This window comes from Suncus etruscus, chromosome 8 (assembly GCF_024139225.1).
Source record: "Suncus etruscus isolate mSunEtr1 chromosome 8, mSunEtr1.pri.cur, whole genome shotgun sequence".
Taxonomy (NCBI): domain Eukaryota; kingdom Metazoa; phylum Chordata; class Mammalia; order Eulipotyphla; family Soricidae; genus Suncus; species Suncus etruscus.
In genome coordinates, this window is record NC_064855.1 from 17,639,695 (window position 1) to 17,657,660 (window position 17,966).

The following is a 17,966-nucleotide window of genomic DNA, read 5'->3' on the forward strand; positions in this document are numbered from 1 at the left end:
ACCTCCCTCCAAGGATGCCCCATCGCTGTCGCTTTTTTGCTCTGAAGGTTTTGGAAAAAGCCAAGAAGCGGGAAGGAAGGAAAGCGGGGTTGGCCGGCTGCCCGAGTGTCCCCTTTTCGGGGCGGCCTCTGCGGCCGGGAGGGAGGCCTCCCCTGGCGAGCAGGCACGCTGCTGTGTCTCGGGGTGTCCCCTCGATCCTTTGCCCGCTGAGCCCGAGCCGGCCTAAGGTAGGGGGATCGCATCCTTGCAAGCACGCCCGGAGCTGCTGCAGAGCGAGCGATCAAGCACACACGCCTTGCCTTGTGGCTTGCCCGCCGGCCGGCCGGCCCGGGCGGGCGCGTTGGCGCGGTCGGGAAAGAAGAGGGCAGTGTTTGCTTTCGCTAACAAAAGGCAGCTCGAGCTCTTCCCCAGCGGAGAGAGGAGAGGAGAGAGAGGAGAGAGAGGAAAGGAGAGGCCGGCTGTGCTGCACCCAGCTTCGCCTTCCCGCCACTGCCATCACCACCACCGCCGCCGTGCGCCCTCTCCTACGCCCCGGCTCCTGCGCTAGGCTTGGGCAGCAGCGGCTGGGAAAGGGGTGCATGCACATCTTTGGGCGGCTGCAATCCTCCTTCACCATCACACACATGCAAACACACACCACACACCCCACACACACACGCCCTAGCTCGGGAGCTGCATGCAAGCAAGACCCGCGAGCAACAAGTGGCCGACGACGGGCCAGAGCTCGGCCCCCCCACCTGCGGAGCCCCCCCCAGACCCCCCATGCTGCACACACACACACACACACACACACACACACACACACACACACACACACACACACACACACACACACACACACACACACACACTCCTCCCAGGTTGCCTCTCCGCTTGGGGCTGTGTGCCTTTTGTTTACACGCTAGAGGACACACAGTTACGTAAACACCGCAGGAGACACGCCGTTTAGGAAATGTGGTGGGGTGTCTAGGTGGCTTTTTTTTGTTTGTTTTGCATTTTGCGGGGTTCCGGCCCCCGGGATTTTGCACCCCGCCCCGCAATTCCTGAGGCTTTTGCTGGGCGCCGAAGCTCTCGGCTTGGAGAGCAAGGTCTTGGGGATGTCCTGGGGCGCAGGGCTGCAAGGCTGCTTCCATCTCCAAGCCCGGGATTGGTTTTTGTTTTATTTTTTAATCTTTCCCCTTTTCTGCCACTGTGTGTGTGTGTGTGTGTGTGTGTGTGTGTCCGGCTGTTGTTATTTATGTGTGTGTGTGTTTTCCTCCCCTCTGTGAATTCTTAATTTATGAGTGCCGAGATAATTGGGTTCAGCCGATGCCCGTGTGCTTGGTTACAACTTCATTTCGGGCGATGTCTCTTGACTGGATAGGTTCAATAAAACGTTCCCGAAAGCGATGCCTCCTCGCCTCGTGTTGCTGCTGCCTCTGCTGCTGCATTGGAAAAAAAAAAGAGAGAGAGAGAGAGAGAGAAAAAAAGAAAAAGCGCCAGTGCCAGTGTTAAAACGTGAGTGTGAGTAGAGGCTGCAAACTGGCGCAGAACAGAAGCAACAATAGATTTGTATTGGCCGCTAGAAGAAAGGATGGATGGATGGATGATGGATGGGGTGTGGGGTGGTGGTGGCTTGGGGATCCTGCCTCCCTCCCCATCTCAAGGAAAATCGGTGCGATGGTGCTAGGTGATGCTTGGAGAGGGGGTCAGGCTTTGCTGCCTCTGCTCCCCTGTTCCCTCCGATCCGGGTGGGGTAGCTGCAGTGTCCCTGTCTCTGCTACTCGCCCTCCTGCCTGCTCAGCTCATGGGGGAGAAGTTGCTTTCCTAGTGAGGGATCTGGGCTGACTTAGAAAGGAGCGGTCTGGAACTCAACCGTGCATGGCAAAGCGACAAGAAAATTCTGTTGCCAGTTACCATGGAAGCAGCTCCTTGCTCTAGTGTACGGGGGCCCCGTTTTGTACGCTGGTTATCAGATTGTGTTCAAATTAGAAAGTAATTGGGCTTGATTTGTAGTGGAAGGGGGTATGAGATGCCTTCCTTTTCTGGCTTTTCGTGTGTGTGTGTGTGTGTGTGTGTGTGTGTGTGTTTGTGTGTGTGATTTGGAGAAGGGGGTGAAATCTTTGGCTTTGCCCAGTGTCCTAGGCATGAGAGAACACATTTTAGGTCGACAGCAGAGATTTTTGAGTCCTTTCTCAGAGCTCTGCAAGGCCCCTGCATCTCGATTCTTCCCAGGGCTGCAGGCGGGAACCTGTTGGCGCTGCCTTTGGTCTCTTTCTTACTAGGCTTGTTTTATTTCCACCCTCATTGGGAGAGTGATCCAGGGCCCTGCTGCTCCAAGGTCCTAGTTCTGTCTTGGTCTGTAGCTGAAGCTATCCATCGCTTCCACCCCACCAACAGTGTGGAGAGCTAATGGATGATAATGCGGCTAAAATACAGGTCGAGGCTCCCACCTCAGGGTCCATCACACCTGTTACTGTTGAGTGCCTCTGAGCTGTTCCTAGCCCTAGCTGATTGCCCTCCTTACTTTTTCAGGATCAGAGAGGATGGATGGCTAGTGGGTCTGATGGGTGGGTGGGTGTTGCTGATGGTGGTGATGGGAAGGGCGGAGGGGGGGGGATTGCTGGGTTTCGCAGGTTACTTTCCATTGGTGGTCTTGTATGCCAGAGATAGGGACTTTCCCAAACTACCCCCCCCCCCCCCACTTGCTATTGTTGCCTTTCCCTGCATCCCACTGAATAGGCACAGGAGAGTCTCGCATTGGTCTGTGATAGCTTTGATAAAATATCCCTCATTAATGCCACTTTATATTTACTGTGTGTCACTGGAGACGCACAAGGCTTCATTTAGTGACTTGTATGATGAGACAAGCTTGCATTATTTGCCCGGGACATTTTTGGTGGAACAAGAGACCCATTGAGCAATCTTTTGAAATGAACAAATACAGAAAAAGGGGGGAATAAAAGAGCAGGCAGTTCTCTGGAACAAAGAGCTTTATTCATATGGATGTTGTTGTACATGCTTTATCCAGCTCTCCCCAATGGCCCTCCTGGTGGAGGGGAGTGGGACCGGGAAGAAGGCAACAGGCGGCCTCTCCCACTTCCTGACTCAGATTCCTGTGGACTCCACACCAGCTCGCTCCGCTTGTCTCGCTCCACTCCCTCTCTGCCCCCCCCAAAGGTAACTGCTTCCTCCCATCTCAAAAGGCAGCTTTTCAAAACCCTTTCTCCCAGCTAGGAATTTCAAAGGATGAAAGTGCTTTAGCTACCTGTTGAGATTGATGGTCGCTGGAGGATGTATTGGTTGAAGGGAAAGAGATGGCCCTTCCCTAGGACATAGATCAAGAGGTGGTTGATAGCAAATGTCAGCTTGGTAAGATGTCTTGTGATTATTATATTAGTCTTCCGATTTATTCTGAAGGCCGTGTTGTGAAAAGTAGGATCCAAGAGTTTCATTATCATTAAGGAGCTTTAGGCATTTTTGGGGGACTTTGGCCTCCTTCTGATTCATTTTGGCCTCATGCAAGTCCATTTATTTCAGGATCTATATGTTGCTTTATGACCTTCAGGCTTTAAAAACGGACAATATTGTTTTGAATATAGATGTCTTATTTTGGGAGGTTTATGTGACATTTTGACGTCTAATATCAGTTACTCAGAATTTACGTTTAAAATTGGTGTTTATTTAACAAAAAGCCCTTTTTTTTATATTGGGAGGGATTTCAGTGAATGCTTAAGTAATCAAAGCTATGATTGGAATGGAAATTTACCAGCCTGTAAGGACAAATTTTTAATAAATAAGTCTAGAGGATTCAAATGCTGTGTCTCTTATTTGGGGGGGGGGGCATAAATAATACTGACCATTAGGTTAGGCTTTTTTTTTTTAACTGAAAATCCTGCATTGAAAGGAGAAATCACACAGCGACATCTGTTGCAGAATTGAAAATATGCTGCTTTGAGTTGAAAGCAATTAGTCACATATAAGTATGTAATAGTGTCATTGTGTGTGTGCTCATACAAACAGACACATTTATATATACTTAGTTGTGCATGTATGTATACATGTGTACTCACCCCCAGGGGTCTCAAACTTGCTGCTCGCAGGCCGTTTTTTTGCGACCCTCCGTACAACATTTTGTGGCCCTGCCCTAGAGGAATCTTTGTTTTGTTTTGTTTTGTTTTGTTTTAGTTGTTTGGCTCACACCCTCCAATGTTCAAGGCTTACTACTGACTTTGCACTCAAGGATCACCCCGACTTTGCCTCCTGCGGCCCGCAGGTAAATTGAGTTTGAGACCACTGCGCCTATGCAGTTTTCATAGTTATATTTAAGAGTGCGTAATGTAGATATAACATTTTAACAACATTTTACCTGTTGAGAAAGAATTAAACCTGGAGTAATGTTTGAGAGGGGAAGGACATGAGAAATTGCCAGGTGAAATCTCACGATTTCGCATTGAGCCTGTTGTTGCCAGCTACAGAGGGGCTTGCCTCTTGTTTGATCTAAGGCTGCTTTAGCGGTGGGTCCTGGGTGCAGGACTATCTCTAGATGTCCACTCAGGGTACTTCTGTTCCATCTCCCTTCAGATATGCCCAGCAACAGGATATGATGGCTTAGAGAGAGAGATGGCATCTTGGCACGGATTCATTGGTATTCTGAAGGCAGTCAGATGAATTGTCACTCTGGGTAATCAACCCACGGATCAGGGGAGAAAAGCCCAGTGCTTGGTAAAGTTGTCTTTGGGGTTGACAAATGATTCCGAATCTGCTGGACTTTGGCAGTCACAGGATGATCGCTGTCCAAAACACCCTCAGAGAGAGGAAAGCCTGGGGGGATTTGTGCCGTTGTGATAGCTCAGATGTGTGGAAACTAGGCTTCAGAATAGTCAGCTTGGGATATTTCAGGGTTTGGTTTTTTTTGTAGTTTTTTAATTTTTTTTGCCTTTTCAAGGATTGATATGAACTGGCGTTAAAAAAATTAAGGAAGGGGTTCAGTTAAGAACATATGTTGATTTATTAGGCACTCAGATCTTTCTATTAAGCAGAATAAAAGTCGAGGTCGTAAGGGAAAAAATGTATTGTATTTTTGATGATGCTTTAAGGGGAAAAACAATGGGATGGTGAGTTCTCTCCGTAGAAAAGCATAGGCCAGACGAGTCCTGGGTTCAATTCCTAGCACCAGGAAAAAAAAAAAAGGGAAAAATTATCTTAATTTTGCAAGGTGACATTTTCCAGATTGCTGACATTTTCATTACTACATTTTATTATGGAATTTTTCAAATGTGTACAGTAGTAGAAAGAATGCCATAGTGAGTCTGGCTTGTAATTTATCCAGTTTAATAATTTAATCATTCTTGACTATTTTAGGACTTGGTACCTCCCTTTCCAGATTATTTAATCTTTCTCTCTCTCTCTCTCTCTTTTTTTTTTTTTTGTCTTTGGATTTTGTGGGGGGCAGGTTCAGCTCAGGTGTGGTTGACGTTGTTGTTTCCAGGACTATGTGGAGCCTTGCAAACCTGGGCCTTCTGAATGTGAAGCAGTAAACTAACTCTTTGAGCTCTCTCCTTGCCATCCATCCTGATTATTTTGCTTTTGTTTTTGGGGTTCCACCAGATTATTTTTGGCTCTTTACTCAGGAAGCACTTCTGGCATACTTGGGGTGGGGAGACCATCTGAGGTACCAAAGATTGAACCCAGGTTGACTACTTGCAAGGCTAACCCTCTACTTGCTGTATTATTGCTCAGGTCTTGATTTTAAAGTAACCAGGGACATTTGGTCCTATTTGCATGTTTATTTGAGGGAGACTGAGAGTCACCACCTTCCTGTACCCTCTGGTAATCATAATCCATGATCTGAATGTGGGTCTCCTCTGTGGATAAACAGAATTTCGCTCTCCTCCCCAGGAGGCAGACTTCAGACTTGTTCCTTGGGAAAATAAAACAGAGACAGGAACTAGATAAGCCCCAACCCATTGTCACTGCCCTGCACTGAAGAGAACATTGCTGCATGAGGTTGGGTTTATTTTGAGCTAGGTTTGGTTTGAATGGGATAAGATGCGTTTTTATTGTTGTGTAAATATGGTTGTGTAAATATGCAGTAATTGTAGCTAATCCCTCTACTGTGGCACGCTATGGAAGGCACCCATGGTGAGCGGGGCCATTTCCAGTTCCCATAATGAATCAATCCCCTGTATCTGAAGGCCTCTAGAGGAAGGACTATTTTAGTTTGATGGCTGTGAGATACCTTGTTTATCTCTTTATCTTGAAATGCTGCCTGTGTCTCTGCGTTTTATGAATATAAGGCTGACAAGAGAGTACTGTTCATTTCCCATTTCTAACTGGCTAAGTACTAATTTCAGCCTGTATTCCTCAGCAAAGCGATCACCAAAATCTTCTTGGGTATGGGGACCTATACAATGAGCTGTAAGTACTGAGGCTGATCATTGTGGAAAGGTTTTTTTTCCGTGTGTGGGGTGGTGGTGGTGGTGGTAAGAAAAATGGTCAGTGTGCTTGTGCACACGTATGTGTGTGTGCGTGTATGTATGTATGTATGTATGTATGTATGTATGTATGTATGTGTGTGATTTGGCCCATACCTCCTGTGCTCAGGGATACTTCTAATGTAATGCTTCAGGGACATTTCAGTGTTGAGGCTTGAATCTGGGCCTCCCGCATGCAGAATCTCCACTCCATTCCCTTGAGCCACCCTGGCCTGCATGAAAAGGTTGCTATTTTTACATTTCAGTATTTCTCCCATTGATTTAAAATATGAATCTGAGGTTTCAGCTCGAAATTTTGGAAGGCTGCAGCGTTCATTTGCAAACTTCTCTGGTTTCTCAGAAAATAGGTTTGGTTCCATTTCCCAAGTGCCCGAAATGTGAGCGTGTTGTGTTCTGAGAGGTTCTTTCTCGAATGTGAATGTTGTTTTTTAATGTCGACTATAAATCTTAAGCATTTAGGATTTTTGGTTTTCAGCCAAACAAGTAATTACACATGAGATGGTTTTGAAGGGGGGGGGGGGGTCGGAGCAGCCAGCTTTAAAAAAAAACACCTCCTGTACCCCCTCCTTCTGAGTTGGCCAGAGCACAAGACAAACACAAAGGAATGCCCATATTCAGGGTTTGGGGAGAACCACCAAAATTGAATAAAAAAAGCCTCTGTTTGGTAACCATCAATGAAGGAGGGAACCCACTGGAATGTTTGTAATTACAAGTGGCACCTCCTTGTTTAAATTTTAGAAGCCACAGTTTCTTTTTCAGAGATTGAAATTGCAGGTTCCAGCCAGCAGCTGCTGTTGTGGTTAATGGGCAGCTTCTCTTTGAAGATCTTCCAGTGCTGGTTCTTAAAGCTTTGGTGCAGTTGGCCTTGAACTCGGGTTAGAAGAAAGGGAGATGGAGGTATTTATGTATAGGCACAGTCAAAGTGCTACGTGGCCTTTATTATTACTCAAAAGACCAAGTTGGCTGCAAGGCAGAGAGGAAGCAAGCTCAGAGCGAGTCAGCTGACTGACAGGTGCCTGCAACGGGGTGATTATCTTAAAAGAGATGCGGGTGGGGAACTCTTTTTTCTTTTAGTAGATGTTTTACTGAAATATTGTCGTTTGACCCAACATTTTGATCAAGATATTTCAGAAAGTGTTAAATAGGCCTGAAATAAAAGTGCTGTGATGTGTGTGTGTGTGTGTGTGTGTGTGTGTGTGTGTGTGTGTGTGTGTGTAAATATATGAATTTTTCAAAAATGCTCCACTGTGTTTGAAGTAGATATTCTGGTGATCTGGACTTCTAAATATGCTGAGAAATAAGTGTTTTGCTCTTAACGTTCTTCCTTGGGAAGGAGCTCACTCTGTTCTTCCTAAGCTATTTGAACTGCAAAGTCAAGTTGGGATGAAGTAATGAGGGCCCTGGTCAGAGGTGGGAAGGAATTTGCCTGCAAACAAATGCTTGACCTGCCTCTTTCTTTTTTTGGGGGGGGATCCCCCCCACAGCACTCGGGGTTACTCCTGACAGGCTCTGGGGACCATGTGGGATGCCGGGATTCAAACCACCATCCTTCTGCATGCAAGGCAAATGCCCTACCTCCATGCTATTTCTGGCCCCATGCCCCCTTCTTCCATTGTCTGTACCATCTCTCCTCAGGGCTAGGATTAACCTAAAAGTTAATGTGTCATAAATGGACCCTTTTGTCATGCTTTTTTTTTCCCTGTCTCCATTATTGCAATTGAAACCAATCATCATCCTGGTCTTTAAGGCCCCCCTACATTTTGGAGTCTCTTGGGTTTCTTCCCTCCCTATATCTTTGCTTTCAATTTTGGACTGAAGGGCTAGTAGTTTCTCAGTAACAGCCTCTAGAAGCCACCCTGGACCACATTTTAGGGGCTGAAGCTTCAAGCCAGTTTCCTGGACCATCGCCTCTGCCAGTCAGAATGAAAGCCCACCTGCCCCAATTCTGGTGTTTTTCTGCACAAGATGGCTTCACTTCCCTTTCAGAATGCATCTTCTGTTCTCACAGCTCACTCACTGCTCACCTCAGACCCAAGATGTGCACTGTTTTTTCTTTCGGCCGCTCCTTCCTACATTGCTTTCTCACTCCTTCTCTAATTGCCCTCATTTCGTATTACTTTTCAGCCCAATCCTGGTGGGACTTGCAAGACTGATGATTCTTCTGTGAAACTGAAGAAGAAAGGGGTTCTGCTGATCAGCCTTCAGTTGGTTGCCTTGGCCTAGACCTGCTCTTTTATCTGCACTTTCTCTGAACTGTTTTGGTTTATAGGTATAGCATGGCTGCTGCTTCTACCCACCTTGAGAATACGTGCGTCTTTCCTTTACAAAATCTTTCAGTTTTACCAACACCTGCTTGCCTTGGATGTACCCTGGCATCTTTCCTGCTTTGCAGTCTATAATGGACACACATTTCTTTCTAGCAGTAAGCCAAACATGGAGAGATGATGGTCATATTTTCTTGAGAGAGACAGACAGTTTTATGGAATGTGTTTGAATCTGGGTGTTCACAACATCAGGGGAATGGGCATATCATCTCTGATATTGCTGGTTGAGGAAGATATTCAGACAAGAAGATAAGTCTTTTAGGAATGGAAAGACTTGGGAACAAGGGTTAGAGTCAGCGGTCTCTGCAGGAGGTGCTGATAGGACACAAATGAGAGGCCTGTTCCTTGAAAATGATCCAAAACTGAATACTTAGAAGAATGTTTGTTTGCCTGTTGGGTGGTCCTGGTTACTCAGCACGACCTAGGGAGCTGAGGAGCAGTACTGAATTTAGGCTCTATTAGCTAGAGTTTGGCCAGTTTGACATTTGGTCACGAAAGCAGCCCTCTCCAGAACCAGGCAATGAATTTCAGTTGAAGCAAGCCATGGAGGCTTTATCCTCACTGGCTTAAGTTAAGAACCTAGTTCTTCATTCACTGCTGAACTTGTTATCATAAGGATTTTTTTTTTTCAAAGACTATCTGGTGGTAATATCTATCACAGTTCTTCCCTTATTTTTTTCCCCTTCTTTGGTATCCTCCTTCCCCTTCTTGCTAGTAGAAGATTATGCAGCAAGATAATTTTATGTCATAAAAACCTGATATTTATGAAATATTTGAGAACAGTCATGGGGGAAAGGTTGTGTATCAGACTGCTGTGTTTCGTTGGCTTTTTGCTGAAAATCAGGTCCTCATAAGACAAGCCACCCAAATTCATTATGAATCATTAACTTGATTCTCTTTTCTGAACAGAAAAGGAGCTTTGCTTTATTTTTCTTACAGATAATCTTAAACAAGGATAATTTCAAGAGAGGCAGGGGGGAAAAAGCCCAACTTAATTTAGTCCTGCAATTACTACTTAAATGGTTTTTATCTCAAAAGGTTCAAGTAGAGATTAGTTTAAAGGACAACAGACTCACTTTTTCTTGCATATCTGGTAAAGACACCTCTATCTCTTTTTTCTTAGTTTTATTGAGAATTATAGGAATGTGTGTTACTGTCCCTTTACCTAAAGCAAATCCCTTCATCTCTGGGCCCAGTTGCTGGTATAACCAGATTAGTTTAACTAATCTGAGTTAAAACCAGTAAAAATAAATCCTCCCGGGCCCAGAGTGATAGCACAGCGGCCGTTTGCCTTGCAAGCAGCCGATCCAGGACCAAAGGTGGTTGGTTCGAATCCCGGTGTCCCATATGGTCCCGTCCCCCCCCCCCCCCCCCCCCCCCCCCCGTGCCTGCCAAGAGCTATTTCTGAGCAGACAGCCAGGAGTAACCCCTGAGCACCGCTGGGTGTGGCCCAAAATCCAAAAAAAAAAAAAATCCTCCCTTTCAGGGTATTAAAAATGAGATCATAGTTAGGAGTGTCCATTGAGAAGGAAGTAGTTAAATATATAACTTTCATTAACCTCCCTCTTTTTAGTGATAGGGAGGGGGTACATATTCTGTGGCTCCTAATCAGAATGCTTGGAAGTTTCATATGTATTGGGCAATGAAAACCATGCTGAAAGACTCTTTTCAGGATGTACTCACTTATCTTTAAGATGAATTTGAAGCACCAAGTGGCAGTGATACATACCCACCTGTAGTTAAAATATTTTGGAGTGGGCCCGGAGAAATAGCACAGCGGCGTTTGCCTTGCAAGCAGCCGATCCAGGACCTAAGGTGGTTGGTTCGAATCCCGGTGTCCCATATGTTCCATATGGTCCCCCATGCCTGCCAGGAGCTATTTCTGAGCAGACAGCCAGGAGTAACCCCTCAGCACCGCCGGGTGTGGCCCAAAAACCAAAAACCAAAAAAAAGAAAAAAGAAAAAAAATTTTGGAGTTGAATCATCCAGTTATCTGGATAGTGATTATAATCTCTGATTTTAGAGCCTCTTCACATGGGATGTTATTTTTTTTTACTTAGCTCTGTATTTTGTCTATTTTAAATAAGGGACTTGGCATTTCTTGGTTAGAAAATCTGAATTAAAAGTTACTTACAAATTGAGTGTCTTCTTTGATACCCGGATTTATGTTAGGCACATTGCTGGTGGCTGGGCTCATCCATGCCCTCCAGAAAATTCCCTCCTGTTCTTCTCCCACTCTCCAGCTTTTACTTTGACAATTTTAAAATCACAGGAAAGTGGAAAGGAAGGCTAATGAATGCTGGATTTTATAATAGTTAACCATTACACTCATTTGCTATTTGCTGTTTTAAAAACACTCTTCTCCTGTCCTGTCTTCTTTCCTCCCCTTCCCTCCCCTGTTCTTTCTTTCCTTCCCCTCCCCTCCTCCTATTCCCTTTCCACTCATCTCCTCTTTCCTCACATGGGGTGTCTACAGATGGTTCTTGGTCCTGTACTTCAAAAGCTTTCAGTTTTTGAGTTGCTTAGGGTTCTTGACTGTATTTCCCAATATACATTACCTGGCTCACCCTTCTACATAACTACATAACTACATTTATAAGTGATAAATTTCAAAATACTTACAATTTATATTTACTAACTTCAATCATTAGTTTTTACCAATCCCTTCACATCCAGTCCAATGTGAAATTTTCTTCTTTCTGATTCCTCCTTTTTTCCTTCTCCCAGGGCAAGAGGGTAAGAACCTTGGTTCTCAGAGATACAATTAATCCAAAATCATTTTGGAGTTACTTCAACAAGACCAATGTAGATGACATATGTATCTACCAAATAGTGCTCAAGATTTTTTGTATATCCTTTTGCCTTTGAAATAAATCCCTTTGAGGGTAGGTGGACAACTGGATCCACAAACACATAAATTATTTGTGTATGTGTTGTGTCAAAGAGGATCTTCGTTTTGTTTGTTTTCTATTTCCACTTTTCCCTCACCCTGTGTTTATATATATATTTCTTTGGTTTTTGGGTCACACCCAGCAGCGCTCAGGGGTTACTCCTGGCTCCGCGTTCAGAAATCGCTCCTGATAGGCTCGGGGGGACCATATGGGATGCCAGGATTCCAACCAATGACCTTCTGCATGAAAGGCTAACGCCTTACCTCCATGCTATCTCTTCAGCCCCAATGTGTTTATAAATTTTTAATGTGTCAATTGATACTATGACTCAAAAATCCAAATTTAATATCAGATTCTTCCCTGTACTTTTTTTTTTTTTTTTTTGCAGGGGGTGGGGTGATACCTGGTGGTGCTCAGCCCTGAATCATAGTTCTGTATTTAGGGATTATTCTTGGTGATTCACAGGACCATAGTGGATCTGGGAATCGAACCTGGGTTGGCCTTGTACAAGGCAAGTCCTCTACTTGCTGTGCTATCTCTCTGACCCCTAGCTTTATTTTGTTTTAGAAGCCACTTTATGTTAAAATTTTAAGACTATTTTTGTATAGCTTTTATTTCTTCTGGGGTAATAATTCTCTGAGAGGAGTTCTTTTTTCCCATCAGCTCACCAAATTACCTGGAAAATAGAGACTATCCCATTCAGTGTAATGTAGTTAAAGAATCATACCCTGCTGCCTCAGCTTTTATCTTTGTCCTCTTAATAAATTGGCTAATCTGTGTGACAAGTCCAGTTGATGTTTCCCACTCCCCATTTTAGTAGTCTGTACTTCTTATGGAAAAGCACAGCCTTCGACCTCTAAGCCTGACCTTGTTCTAAAATTATGTTGAACATGCCATCTGGACATTACACAGTTATCTTCAACACTGGTAATGTAAACCAAACCTGCTCCTTCTTCATTCACGTCTTCACTCAAGATCACTGTTACTAAGTGGAAAGAAGCAACTTTTATTTCACTGGCTAGGGAGCCAAGAGGATCTCTTATCTATGAGATCTCTTGGCTAAGATCACAGTTATTTGGACAAAATCATTTGAACTTCCAAGCCCACAGATTCTAACACTTAACTGTCTTTCTGAAGTGCGAGGTGTCTCAAACTGAGATTAGCATCTTTTCTCCCCAAATCTGCCTCTGATCTGGATTTATTTATTCATGAAGGGTTGTTACGACCATTTACTACCCAAGGAATTAAGGAATCTGGGAGACAACATGGGACTTTTCTTCTTCTTGGTGCCTCCTTCATTGACTTAATCCTTGCTCTTGCATTTCCTCCTGGCCTTTTCACTGCTCATTTTCTCAGTTGACCCTTACCCTTACTTTACAGGTGAGGAAAGTAGATTTACATCGACCCACCAGCCCTATAATTGGTCCATTTACTTCCAGTTTAATCCCTTGTAACATCCTACACACTGCTTTGAGAAGGGTCTTTGTAAAACCCACCTTGCTTTGTTATATATCTGTCTGAAGATTTTGAATATTTTCTTGGCTTGCACTCATGAATCTAATTTAGTCGTTTTATTAGCAGCCTTTATAGCCATAATTCCTACTAGAAGTTGTTTGTTTTCTTCTAACAGCTGAGGAGTTGCCATTGTGTCTGACTTTTTCATAACCTGAAGGTTGACTTTGAGTATGTTTGTTCATACTTTGTTGTTGGGTAATCGCTGGGAGATTTAGACAGCGTGCCAGATAAGAAAGCCATTTCCCCTTTATTTAATCACTTCACAGTCCTGAAATGATTGGACCTTGAGTCATTGCTGAGGTCCTATCAGCACTTCAGAGGTGTAGCAACAAACCAAGAAACTTATCACTAACACCAAGTGCTCTTCTTCACCCCAGCTTTCCTGAGAGCCTGGTCTTTTAATTGAGATCTCTTCTTGAAAATAGCCCAGTGAACAGAGAGGCATTTAGACTTCTGAATAGTAATGTTTCTTGGCTAATAAGAAATATACATGGTATCAGTGTTTTTAGGGTTAAAAAGTTGATTTGAATAGTCAGATCAAATAAAACATGACAAGTGGTTCATGGGTGTGTTTTTTTTGCTTTGGGGTTTTATTTGGGGGGGGCGGGAAACATACACCTGACGATGGCTTAGTCTTGGCTCTGCATTCAGGAATCACCTGGCATTTTGGGGGAACCATGTGAGATGCCAGGGATCATGCAAAGTAAACACCCTCATTGCTGTACTATCTCTGTGGCCTTCTTGACTGTGCTAAAAATAAAAATTATGAGATGGGGGCTGGTTAACATATGTTAACAAGTGTATAGCTATGGGTTTGATCCTTGGCTCTGCATTCCCCCACCCCACCAGTGCTGCCTGCTATAGTCCTAGTGGTCCTAGTGCACTGTTGGGTATGACCCCTCTAAAGATTAGACAGGGGAAGAGATCTGTTTTATGTAGATGCATCCATTCCGTGTTGCTATATAGTTGGTGCTAAATACAATTGTGTTGAGAGGAAGCTTATAAAGTTAGCTATAACTAACTCGAAACTAGATTTCTTGCTCTTACAATGACGATGGAAAAGAGTTCATGGACAGAGTAAGAGTTTGCTAACGTTTCCTTTAACGCAAGGGTAGCTGGTAGTTTGTTCTTTTCTGGGAATGTAGAGGTGGGACCCACTCTAACCAGGGTTTATTGCTGTAATATTTTTTTAAATGCATTTGTGACACTGATATATCTGTGACCTTGTAAAGGCGTTTTCGGAGGGGGGAGGGATTGCCAGCCTTTTTTTCCTCACTGTCATAAGTGATGTCTACTCAATAACTCTAACCTCCCCACGGTGTTGGGAGGGGAGGAGGACCTTTCATAGCCTGTTTTTTATGGCCTGTTTCTAAAATGTTCCTACATATTCACAGTCATCCATTTAGACTTCTCTTTTCCCTGCCTAAGGCACGCATCCAGCCTAGACAGTTTGTTGCTTTAAATGCTTTGAATTATGGAGAATCGTATCATTTTATATACGCTTCCCTTGTAGCTATATAGCTTGGTATTGTCTTATGTTACATAGATTGCATTTCTTAGGCAATGCATGTGGATTATTGTAATTAGTTGAGGGTTTTAGTAGAATGGCATATATATCTTTGTGGGTTTCTACTATAAGCCATAGTCCCCTTCCTTGGTGATCATTTTTTCCCCCCAGGAATTGCTTTTTTAAGAAATCTTCACGTTAGAGACATTCTGACCTTTTCTTTCCGCCACAACTCTTCGTAAACATGTCTTTATTAGCATGGCCTCCATCAAGTAAATAATCAGGTGAGAATGGTAGTTAAGGAAAATTGCATCGTTGAAATACAAATTTTGTCAGTGGCTTAAATATAGATTGGTATTATCCAAGAAAAAGAGCAGATTAATCAATTTCTTCTAGAATTAGGTAGCTAATGCTTCATGAATCCTATTTAAAAACAATTGCATCTGGGGCCTGTAGGCAGGATTGCTTATTTCATTATTCTGGTCATTTGCATGAAAACAAGTTGATGATTCTTTAAATAACTACCTTGTCAGTTTTCTTTTCTTCTTGAAATATTATTCCTCAAGTATTTTATGCCATTCATGTAGTATCTTGAATCAGGTCTAGGGAGAACTTCAAGTTAAAGTGGTTGCAGAACTTCTTTTCACCCTTTTTAACCAAAAATGATCTCCCATTTTCATATCAATTTGCCGATGATTACACCTCTCTATCCTTGTTTCATAAAGTGAGTTCATACAGTTAGTCTTTAATAGAGTATTTTTCATGGTTTTAGGATTTTTAAAAATAAGGCCATCACCTTTAAGATTTTGACCTGAACTTTTCATGAACTCAAGGAAGCAAAAAAAAAAAAAGATAGGTTGGGGGTAGGAACAGAGAAAGAGTAATTGAATATAACTGATCAGAGTTTAAATCATTTTCTAACATTTATCTGGTACTACCATTTCAACAAGAGTAGCTCCACATTTATGTATTGGATCTCAATAGGATTTTCTTTGATAAAAGTGGTTTACTCTTTTGGAGGTTTAAAAACCATTGGCCTGAACAGACTGAATCCTTCCGGGTCAGAGGAACTTGATGGGAAGGACAGAAGCCCAGTTCACTCAGGGCTGTGAGGCTGGAGCTGTGGGCAGTAAGAGAATGATTACTTCTTATTCACATTGGGGCCCCTGTAGTCTAACAGCGGTCACTATGGGGAATGGGATCAGGAGTAGAGATTTCAGATTACTGTACTCCCCTTTGACTAGTGGGGCATGAAGGAAGAGTGGGGAGCCTTCAGCGAGTTAGAATGTCAGCAAAGCTTTTCAAATGTTGAAATGACGGGGAAGGAGGTACCTTTTCATGGAGAACCATGTGAAGGAAGTTTCTAAGTTCGAGAACTAAAATTCCATGTGAAATCAGGACTGTCCAATAGAAGATCAGATGGTGGAAACACTGTCAGCTGAGGACTGAATTCAGGAGGTCATTGGGAATTGAAGGGCTGTTGAAGAGTGAGTTCCTGATTATTTACAAGGGCATTTTAGAAATGCAGGTGCTGGAGCAATTGGGTAGGGGATTTAGTTTGTATGAGGCTGACTGGGTTCAATCCTTGGTATCCCATATGGTCCCCTGAACCTGCCAGGAGTGATTTCTGAGTGCAGAGCCAGCAATAAGCCCTGAGTGCCACTGGGTGTGGCCCAAAATTGAAATAAACAAATGAAAAACCCCAAACCCCCTAAAAAACAAAGGGGGGGAGAAATCTGGGGATTATTTTCAGATTGGTGTAGTAATGTGAACAAAGAAACACTAGAACTGATTGGCTTTGGTGTCTGTGTTCCCCATGAAATATACTGGGATCATAAGCCTCTGACTGGTTGAGAAACACTTCTTAGACAGGGACCAAAATTCTGGCCTTCTGGAGGACTAGATAATAGAGTTTAAGAGAGAAGATTATAATTTGCTTTGCTATTTGTACTTGAGTACTAGGAGACTGATTAATGCAGTGAACAAGAAATACTAATATCAACATTTTAAAATTCTAAAATTCTGTGGTGAGAGTAGCAAGGAAAAAACAATGTATTGTTAGAAAACAATGTGTTTTGTTCGGGGCAGGTTAAACTTGAACTACCATTAGAAAAATAAGGTGTAAATTTGAAGGATTTGCAATGTTTACCAGATTTAGAAACCAAGGATGAAGGAGACCAGAGAGAGAGAGCACAGCCGTAGGGCGTTTGCTTTGCATGCAGACAGATGGTGGTTCGAATTCTGGCCTCCCATATGGTCCCTGCCAGGAGCGATTTCTGAGCACAGAGCCAGGAGTAACCCCTGAGCACTGTCGGGTGTGGACCCCCCCCCCCAAAAAAAAGAAAGAAACCAAGGATGAAGTGATTAATGAAACTTGCATTCTGTGCAAATTCAGGTGCATCTTTGATAGTCATGTCTTGGGATGTCAGTGTGGGTCAAACATGGCACTAGACTCTAGAGATTTTAATGGGATAGTTTATTGAGGCGGGACTTAACGAAAATTTATTTTTAGAGGGCAGAATAAGGAAATAAGTGGAAGGACATGAGAACCAGAGATTGAGGTTGCAAAGGAGGTGGTTCAGAGGTAGAGTAAGTGGGGTACAAGGTGCTAAAGGGTATGAAAGTGGTCAGGGGTTAGGATCATTTTGGGAGTGAATAAACTCTGGGAAGAAGCCATGTATGAATGAAGTTTGATCCAAGTCAAGTCCAGTTAATTCCACAGCTCACATGTGGCAATTTTGGATGGAGACATCAGACTTTGCAACTTCTTTTTCTAGGAACTTTCCAGGGAGTGTTTTAGAAGTTGCATTCTCATTATGGCATACCTGTATGCTGTATCATTCCTTTCTCCATGGTAGAAGAAACTGGGGTGTCTGTTCAGCCTGACCATATGACCTAAAATAATTTTTGAGATTGGAGTGTTGAATAGGGCACAAACCTCACAGTTGACCATTTTTCGGAGGTAATGTAACAACTCGGGCAGGCATCTATAGGGCAGGTGGAGCGAGAGTAGGGATTTTTCTGGAAGTGTTCTGCTTGTATAGCTCCCACCAGAGAACCAAAACAGGGAGTACTTTGAGGATGGCCCAGAGAATCTAGGTCAGTGTAAGTACAGCTCCTGTTCTTTAGGTAGATGAATGCTTGCCGCCCTGGTTTTTAACATGTGTAAAGTCTAGGAAGACCCTTCATGGTTTCTTAGTGCATATTAGTCAGCAGGGGGTGCCAGGAAATAAATTGATGTGTAGGAATATTT

General features: G+C 43.6%; 1 protein-coding gene across 1 annotated transcript in view; it reads left to right on the top strand.

Moving 5' to 3' along the window:
- Positions 1 to 17,966, top strand: part of CADM1 (cell adhesion molecule 1) — a 349,055-nt gene that overhangs the window by 932 nt on the left and 330,157 nt on the right.